The sequence below is a fragment of the Mytilus californianus genome, unplaced genomic scaffold (genome assembly GCF_021869535.1).
Source record: "Mytilus californianus isolate M0D057914Y unplaced genomic scaffold, xbMytCali1.0.p SCAF_5, whole genome shotgun sequence".
NCBI lineage: Eukaryota > Metazoa > Mollusca > Bivalvia > Mytilida > Mytilidae > Mytilus > Mytilus californianus.
In genome coordinates, this window is record NW_026262701.1 from 76,652,195 (window position 1) to 76,662,940 (window position 10,746).

The following is a 10,746-nucleotide window of genomic DNA, read 5'->3' on the forward strand; positions in this document are numbered from 1 at the left end:
TTCTCTTAACTATAATGGAATCATATTGAATATATATGTATATATATTAACACAACTACACAGTCATCAAATGATTCACATTGTATTATATATTTGAATTCAATTTGTTATTGATCTTTTGAACAATCTATACAGACAGAATCTACATGTAGCGCTAGACACTTACACAGATTTGAATACAATTTATACTTTTATAAATTAATTATTATTAATTACTGAGGATTAGAGGAAACAACTCTTTTGTATGATTTCTCAGTATATTTGAATGTAGACGTCACATACAAATGTAACATTCTACTTTTAAGTGAAAATTCCGCTTTTTTACATTAAACTCTACCACTAATGCAATGAAATAAAGACACATAAACTGTTTTTACAAACTATAATAGCCTCAGATTTCAGAAAGATTAATTTTATATTATTTTAGAACAAGGTTCCACACCACAAATCAAAGGTTGGGATTAATTTTGGGGTTATTGTTAAAGCTGTTTAAGAATTGGGGGCCAAAAAGGGCTTCACAAAAACAATTATGTGTTAAGTTCACAGACAATAACTTGAGTATAACTGTATAGATCACTATTAAATTTAAGTTAGCTTCCAAACCACAAAATGAAGGTTGGGATTTATTTTTGTGTTATTGTTGTTTAGTAATCAAGGGCTACAAAAGGGTAAAAACACAAGCATATGTCATGTTTCGAGACACTTATTTGTGTATTTTTTTACTGTGTGCTCGTTTCATAAAGTTGGTCCAAATTTGGGTCAATAACAAAGAGATATGTCTTTTGTGTTATTCAAAAGACAAACCACACTACAACTAACACAAGATAGAAAAATAAAAACGAAGGCAACATAAAAAGTAATTCTCAACCGAAGGAAGTAATGGAAAATGAAGACATAGTTTATTGCAAAACATAACATTTTTAACACATCATTTAGACTTATATTTACTATGACGTTATTTGTTTTGTTTGAGATAAATATTTCGAGATATTGAGACGGATGTCTTCAAGTGCAATTTAAAGATCGATTATATCTATTTCTATCTCTTAAATGTCGAATAGAAATAATTGTAACGTAAATAAAGAAACTCGTTTACTAATAGTTCCGTTAATGTCCTATTGTATGAGATTGCTTGAAATATATGACGCTTTGCAAAATTGAATTGCAGTGTTTATGTTTCTTCTTCGAAAGTTTTTTTTATATTAGAAATTAAATATAGATATTTACTTGCAGTTCATCTTCACTGGATCCCTGCCAATGTTTATTACAAACAAAGCAGATTCGAAATTTAGATGTAAGGTATGAGATATAAAATTAAAAAAAAAGGATAAAAACCATTTTGCATTATCTGTTTATATGATCATTAACAGTTTGTTGTAGTCGTAAAATTTAAGATAGAATCTTTAACATATACTTATATGCGCTCAAAACTATAATTCGGAACTTTGAGTAATACTGCATCCTTAAAAGAGATGAAAGATACCAAAGGGAAATACGAACTCATAAATCAAAAACAAAGTGACAATACATTGGCAAAAACACAAACAAACGACCAAATGGAAGGCAGCAGTTCACAAAAACGACAAAGAAAATGGACTAATGAACAACACAAACGATACGGAAAAAAAAGGGTTGGTCTCAGGTTATCCTAAAGGATAATCAGATTTTGCTCCACACAAGACACCCATCGTGTTGCTGTTGGAATTGCAAACCGTATGATACGTCTAATTCAGTACGTCTCATTAGAGGGACAGAGGCTGGGATAGTCGTTACGACAACATATTCATCGTGTTCTATGAAACATTTACTGCATCACAATAATAACCTCCAGTAGATACTCTAAATATTCAGTTTTAGATTCTAAATTAGTTCGTGCTATGTTTTATTATCAACACTAGTTTAATTATTTATCGTATTTTTTTTTTTGTAAGAAAGAAAAAATATCATTCTTCCCCTTATTCATGTAATTATACTATCAAATATCGTAAATTCATTTATTCATTCTTTAGCACAAAAGGCTCTTAAGAGCATACGATACAGTTTCGATCCCAAGATGATTTTCTTACGAAAAATGTGCATACAAGCTATTTTGTACCTCAGAAATTCAAATATGTAATAAAAAATACCTACATGTGCTACTTTAAGAGATAAAAGGGGTCGAAATTTTACTTAAAATTTTGGTTTTGTGGACATATCTATCCTTTGGATAGACACACCTAACTTTTTTATTTCAACAATTAAACACAACCGGATTTTTGAAGAAACATTATGAAAATCTTCTTTACATAAATATGCTCTACTTAAATATCAATTTTACTTACTAGTACACTTGGTTCAATCAAAAACCTGGTAATAATTTGTTCAAATAAGGCCTTTGAAAATAGTGTTATTAATTACTTTTGGAGTGTCAAAAATTCGTTGGAAATACTTAATAAATTGCATGCTTATGTTGGTGATTTCGAATCTGTTCAAAGTTTTGATTTTTCTACCCTATATACCACTTTGCCTCATAATCTTATTAAGAAAAAATTCACACACTTGATTAATTGGGCATTTAAAAAGTCGGAATGCGAATATATATTTTCAAACTCTTTTAAGTCATTTTTTAGTAACAACAAACAAAAGAACTATGTCAATTGGACCTGCTTTGATACTAAAACTGCCCTTGCATTTTTACAAGATAACATTTTTGTTCGCTATAAAGAGTCCGTATATCGTCAGGTTATCGGAATTCCCATGGGGACTAACTGTGCACCACTTATTGCGGACCTGTTTCTGTATTGTTATGAGTTACAATTTATGACAAAAATCAGCAAAGATCCATCGAAACAACACCTGAATCAAACATTTAATAACACTTTTAGATATTTAGATGATATGTTGGCTCTCAATAATGAAGACTTTTGTATGAACACTAAAGAGATGTATCCTGCCGAACTGACTTTAAATAAAGCTAATACTAACAATGAACACAGCCCTTTCCTGGATCTTGATATCTTTAACGGGAAGCTTAATACCAAAATTTATGATAAAAGAGATGATTTGTCATTTCCTATTGTTAATTATCCATTTTTAGATGGTGACGTTCCCTTGTCACCATCTTATGGTGTTTATATATCTCAACTTGTTCGATTCACTCGTGTATGTAACAACGTATTGGATTTCAACGAAAGAAATCTCTGTATTACTGAAAAATTATTAGACCAGGGTTTTCGATATCACAAACTAGTCAAACCATTTACTAAGTTTTATCATCAGTACAAGGACATCATTCGTAAATATAAATCAACATGCAGACATCTTATACGTTCAGGTATTTCACATCCAATATTTTATGGTAATATTCTTTACAAAGCACAAAATTATCGGTATTCACCTCAAAAGCTAACCAAATATTTAAATTGACTTATTAAGAAGGAATATAGTTACGATACTGTTGTCAGATCATTAAGGATTGCATATTTTGGTATTAATATTGATTCACTCATAGGATCTTTGCATCGGAAATAAACACATTTATTCTTAATCCAGTTGTTGGCATGATACGGGTTATGTTCTTCTTATATATTTTATGATGGTATGATACTAAACCCCTAACGGAAGGAATTGTACTTGATTTTCGTATGATGAAGACATAATCTTTCAATCAGTTCAATTGAGGTCTGGAGCTGGTATGTCAGTTACTGCTAGTAGTCCTTTGTTAATTTATGTACCATTGTCATTTTGCTTAGTTTCTTTTGTTGCCTATTCTGACATCGGACTCGGACTTCTTTTAAACTGAGTTTAACTGTGCGTATTGCTATGTGTTTCTTTGTTGTACTTTGGCTAGAGGTCTCACAAAACATGTTTAACCCCGCCGCATTTTAGCACCTCTTAAAAATTAGCGGACAAAAGAATAATCTTAAATAGAAGGAAAATATAACTAGGTTTAATCCACCATTTTCTACATAAGAAAATGCCTGTACCAAGTCAGGAATATGACAGTTGTTATCCATTCGTTTGATGTGTTTGATCTTTTGATTTTGTCATTTGATTAGGGACTTTCAGTTTTGAATTTTCCTTGGAGTTCAGTATTTTTGTGATTTAACTTTTTTATATGATTCAATTTGTCCTAAGACCATCATAATGTGAACTATCTTGAGACGCTTTGATTGCAGTCTTTGACGTATCCGTATGGCTATATATCTTAGGATACTTTCGAAATCAGGTGTAATGTATACCCTGGTCTACTGAAGCTATTACCTTGGATTGTAACAAAATGTGAATTTATTTAGTTTGCTTGTTGTTTAATTTCCTTTTAACCTTGTATTCTTTTTTTTATATATATATAACCATGCACGTATAAACAAAAGTTGCAAACGGTTGTCATAAATTTAAGTCTTGTGCTGTATAATGAGTAAGAGGTTTAATCGTTAACAACATGTTTTATATTGATTCCAGAAAATCAGTTTTATGGTGTGCAGTATACTAGGGGCAGCAGTTTTTTTCTCCATTTCTATTATCTATGTGGATTCCAAAATTGAGATTTGTGAGTTATAAAATTTTTGTTGATGCATCTTTATCATGTTTATAGTACATTATACAAATCTTTTTTCCGGGAAACGGTGTAGGAAACAATAACACCAATGCCAACGTGATAATTTCAATGATATAAAGACACTTCTTTTTGAAATGAGCACCTAGACGATCTAAATGAACCAATGTTTTTTTAAACGTTTATTCAAGACAAACATTAAAATTAGTTTTCTATATGAAATATAATATTGTTTTAAATTTTATAAGACCTAAAAAATTTATTTGCGTACGTATTATGTTATTGTGCTGTCTGCGTCTGCGTCGTAAGACTTTGGTTCGCTGACAATAACTTGTGTTTATATTCATAGATATCTATGAGAAGGATTATATGAAGTATTTTTGGGGGCTTTTCTCCTAGCGGTTTTGTAATTAGGTGCCATAAACGGTCAGTTTTATTGGTTACTTTAGTAGAAGTGCATGGATGTGTAAGAAATTTTAGAACAAAGTTCCACACCACAAATCAAAGGTTGGGATTAATTTTGGGGTTATTGTTAAAGCTGTTTAAGAATTGGGGGCCAAAAAGGGCTTCACAAAAACAATTACGTGTTAAGTTCACAGACAATAACTTGAGTATAAATGTATAGATCACCATTAAATTTAAGTTAGCTTCCAAACCACAAAATGAAGGTTGGGATTTATTTTTGTGTTATTGTTGTTTAGTAATCAAGGGCTACAAAAGGGTAAAAACACAAGCATATGTCATGTTTCGAGACACTTATTTGTGTTTTTTTTACTGTGTGCTCGTTTCATAAAGTTGGTCCAAATTTGGGTCAAAAAATTTAAATTTGTTTGATTTCTTCAAACATTAAATTGTTGGTGTTCTTTAATGTGTGTAATCTAACACGGTTTTTATTTTTTTTAATTTGTGGACTGTTTTTTAAACTGGACCCCATTAAGGTCCAAAGTAACCATTATAAATCAAAAGAATTATGTTATTTGACATGGTGAATCTAAACGTTTATCCATTATTTGAATATCGGAACATAATTGGTAAATGTCCAAATTTAAAATGATTTAAGAACTTATTCAACATTCATTCTGTGTAAGAAACTATGCTATCATTGCATAATTGCTCAGAATCTAAATTGAAAGATGTTATTGCACAGTTAACAGAAATTTTAAGTTGGGTCATAGTTGAAAATAGATATAACATCATATCTAATTTCAGAGAACTATTTTGAAGGTAACATCTCTGGTTCGTGAAAAATAAGTTTGATCATGGAAAATAAATTAGTCGAATAACAATATTTTTAGTATAAGTTGATTAACAGCAACTAGAAAAAGAAAAAAAAACTTAAATTCCCCTACCCGTCCTAAAGAGTGAGGTACTGGTCTGTTGTGGAAGACCAAAAGATAACCTCAATATATCTTTCATCTGCTTTTTCATCCCAAAGTTTAATAGGCTTTAAATTGAATATACTTGACTTATTTCTGTCTACAAGATGGTCCATTTTGAAGTACCGTCAGTTGCGCTGTGCGGGAAATTTGGATACGCTGCCATATATGAATGAAGTCTTGTTTAATTTGTTCTCGTCCTAAAGTTAATGTAATATTCTTAGTCTACGTTAAACATGTTAAACCTAAAACAAATAATTAATCAATCCTTTTTTGTTGTTTCAGCGAAGTATGCCCAAAACCTCTGGTTTCCATATTTCAATTTCTGTTGTATTCTTAATTGTATTTGACCCAAATAATTCATCGGAAATAAATGAAGTAATTTGCACAACTCCGAATATCATCTTTCGATAAACAGATGATGTTGAACATTTTATAAATAATTTTGAGAATATTTTCTTCTTTAGATATACATAAGTGTTAAAATGAATCAGATTGCTGTTTATCTGCGTCCACAAACTTATTTTGTATTAATTCAGATGTGTGATGTTGGCGGTTGTGGCTATATCAACACGGAATACTTTTATACAATATCAATTTTGATGGGCATATTATCCGTTGTTGTATTACTAATCACGATCATTTCAGCATCCTACTGTTGTTGTTCACCATGGGATATACAAGAAAATCAGGCAAGTACATGTTATGGCCGCTGTTGTTGCCTTAAGCGTTACTTGATATATATTGACAACCGCTGGGATTATAAGACCCTGGTTCATATGTAGCACCCGTTATGTTGCTTATATAATTTTCAACCATGTGTTAAAGTTACGAAAATTGAAGTATATTCGTCGTCATCTGTGAAACAGATATTCAACATGTTTCTTAAAGGTCAATAACACATAATGGCGTTCGATAAATATTTGAAGTTAAGAGTCCAACTTTGCCTCTTGTAACTCTTGTTTAACAGCTTTCATGTGAGCAACAACCTTCTTTCAATGAAATCATGATATCAAATGCAAGCTATGGAACATCGTGTCAACTGAGGTATAAAACTCCATATTATTGCTACATGGAAATGGATCACAATTGTATGGTGAAATGATCTCTTTTGTCGTTAAGTTTTGGCATCAACCGATTTTTAGATGTAAGTCAAGATATGAGAACCACTTAACTGTACCTGTGGTATCTTTTATTTAAACTTCAATTTAATATACGCGTTCAACTTGGTAACCAAACTTTGAATTATTTAGTGAAAAGAAACTATAGTAAGGCGTAGAGTTACAGGATAATAAATTATTCTTTCGAGTCGTCTTAAAAGCTTCAGTGTGAAGCCAGCTTCACGAAAATAAAGGAACAAGTCGGCCAGAAGAGGAGCATATTTGTTTTTTTATGAGACTGCTGATTGTTTATTGAAAAACGTGTTTTCCAAACGTAACAGATATGTTGTCAATTATGATACTGAAAATGTCAGTTTAAAATATTTTTGTTTGAATCAGAGTGTTTTTTGTTTAATAAATTAATTAAGATTTACCGCCTCCTAATAAAAGATAACCGTGTCTACATTGGCCATTCTTTGTAATGAAACAAAGCAAGGCATGTTCCATTCATTTGTGTTTTACTCTGGAATATGGAATATTTATTTACAGTAAAAAAAAGTTTACTGTTTTAATGTAATTGCAAGATAAAAGAGATTTGGAGTAAATGTATAGAAACCAATTTGATTGATAATAGGGTTAAGATGTTTTAATATATAATAAATAGGTTACATGGTATCCTGGGTAGACCAAGTACTTGGTGAGGACATTTCTGTCCAATTCTGTAAGTGAAAAAAATGGTTAATACGTTTTCAAGCTTGAACGCATTTCTTTGTTATTCTTAGGAAATCATAAAATCAAACTCTAACAATGATATAATTTTTCATTACAACTTCGAAATATACGGCATTTGCAGGTGCTACATAAAATGGAAAGTTCACACTTGGTTGAACACACCTCTTAAAGTTAAGTTCTTATCTTACAATCACTGTCAATTCAAACATGAAAATATGAAGCAGGTACGAATGTACTCTTAACCATTCACTATGCTTGATGCTTACATTTCTTAATTCGGTCAAAACCCATCCTAATGAAATATTAGTCTCAGGGCTTTCATACGTCCAGATGATTTGAACTCAATACTGATATGTTACATGGCAGACATTTTAATAGGTTCTCCCCTGTAAGTAATTAATTTCATAATTTTATTGAAAACAGATGTTCAAACGGATTAGACAAAACTGATATTAGAAAGAACGAAATATATGGCCGCCAAAGATTACTTTTCAATATTGGTCAGTTTTCAGTTTTCCATCTCAAACTATGCAGTCACACATTTCCAAACTTGAAAGTAATTACGATTCGTAAGACTTTTTGCAAAAATTTTTCATTTGTTAAATTTTCTGTTTATCGTTTCGCCTATGAAGCCAGAATTGATAGAATGGTCATTTACTCATATCTTTTTAACCCGGAAATTAAGAGCTTGGCATATTGTTAATATAGGTAAAGACTGTATATTGCCATCAATGATATCATTTGAATTTGAAATGTTGAATTTTTAATGTGATGCTACATTGCAGTCTCAGTGTCTAAATATTTTAAAGTGTTTTGTATTACAAAAATAAAATAAAGCAAAATCACACGGCTATCAATGTTAAGTCTGAATAGAGCTCATCTTTTAATTCAGATTGAAAAATATGATAGTCATTTTGATGATATTGTACTATGTTATCAATAGTAATGTTGGTTAATGTAATGAAATACCTTATGCGTTTTCTCTATACAAAGTAAACTACAAAATAATGTTCATTACCACGTGACCAAAATAAAATAACAATTCACCAGGCATTTACAACAAAGCTGTTGTCATGCAATTGATTATTTAAATTTGTTCGTACACACTTGTCAACTAGGTCCTTTGTAAGGTACTTAAATTAATGTTGTTGAGTTTTGCTGCGTCTTGTTTCATTCCAAAGCTAAGTTTAAATATTAGAGATAAGGGCAACAACTTTTACACACATATTGCTTATGCTTTCTTTAATTTCAGCAAACGGTTTCCTATGTGAATGAATCACAGCCTGAAAATACTTTAAATACATCAGATATTCATATTGCCGTAACAAACGAGCAATCAGTAACGACCACAGCCGGGGAAACAAATGATAAAACATTATTGTACCCTTAAAGTCAAGAGAAACAAGAAATAAGTGGAAATAATCATGAAGCTGAAATTCATCTAACACAAACTCTTTTAATATTGTTTCACCGCCGTACAACGCATATCATTGACATAATATACAACAGTATTCTCAGACAGTATGTGTTTTATTTAATCTCGTAGCATTACATTGAATATTAACAGTAACATGTACATACAAGAGAAAATCGGTGATTTCATTCCTAGAAACGTTATATCAGAGGAAAAGAGAAACAAGAAAGACTCTTTTATGACATTGTTTTTTTAAACAATTAACTGTACCCATTTGGTTACATGCGTTAAACATTTTTCTATACGAGAAAAATTTACCGTAATGAACTCTCGGTTTAGTATTTTGCGTATTGGCAGTAATCTTTATATGAAGCAAAGATTAAATAGGACCTCAAATACTCTACACGCATATTTTGGACCAATTTTCGGAAAACCTTATCAACTTGAACATATTGTGCAGTTGCTGCTTCTGCAAGAGTGTTGCTGCATAAAAAAAGAAAGAAAGCAAATACAAATAATTCGTAATCCCTTTTGTTTTGACCTCATAATTAATTTCTTGGCTCTAGCTGTAGCAGTGGTATCCTTAACTTCAATTTCAATAAGAAACTTATTTACGTTTCAATAAGTAGGCCATGTGGTACCGGTATGATTATGTTATAACAATTGTGATATTTTGCCAGCATTAAAAATAAAGAGACTGGTATGAATTCATTATACATCTTTATAAAATCAACTGTTTCTGTAGATTAATTGAATTCCACAAAGTTAAAATCTTAGTTGATGAGGAACAGCAATGTAATTCATATTTTTGTTTTAAATTAGAAAGTAGATGTATTATCAAAAATAAAGATATTCTATAGTTTAATAATCATGATGGTTATTTGCATATAAATATAATCAGACATATCATATGCAAGACGATACAATATTAAACATTGAAACCTGCATTATTCGTTCATATCGCAACCACTAGGTCGGTACTCTAACAGTCCGTGCACCGTCTGTCGACTTATTTGACATATCCACTATCCAGTACTTTGGTATGTAAATGAAATATGGTCTTTTTTTTTAATAATCATGAACACTCTAAAACAGGTTTCTACGATTTGGATTACACTCCTGGTTTGTATAATTATTTACAGTGGGTCAGGTAAATTAATTCTAAGAGACTATATTTTTTTCCATGTCATGTCCGCCATGTTTACCTTGTTGTATCAATACCAGTTGTGCATTCACAGCATTGGTCTTGATAGAACAACCTTGGCATAATGTTGCTAACTAACCAGAAAGTATAAAGATAACATTTCCTTTCTGTCACTGCAGCAAATTCTTCACGAATTGGTTGATCTATGAGATGGTCTGTTCCTTTATATACTAAATAACGACATGTCCCCCCATCTAAGATTGTGGTTTACCATCTTATTCTACGTCGTCTGGTTTCCTAAGTACCGAACGGGACCTATTCCTTAATATGACTGTTTTGTCAAGTGTAGTTATGATATCGTTTTTGTGAGTCTGGTTGGATATCGTGTTTTGTCGTATCGTTTGTGGTTTAACCTCTGCATTTTTGGTACATTTCGGTACGGTTCG

General features: G+C 31.1%; 1 long non-coding RNA gene across 1 annotated transcript; it reads left to right on the top strand.

Annotated features, from left to right (window-relative positions):
- Positions 1-1,232: 1,232 nt before the first annotated feature.
- On the top strand, positions 1,233-6,596 carry LOC127702221 (uncharacterized). Its single transcript, XR_007982327.1, has 3 exons — positions 1,233-1,299; positions 4,441-4,528; positions 6,450-6,596. It is a non-coding gene; the product is annotated as an uncharacterized LOC127702221 (long non-coding RNA).
- Positions 6,597-10,746: the final 4,150 nt, after the last annotated feature.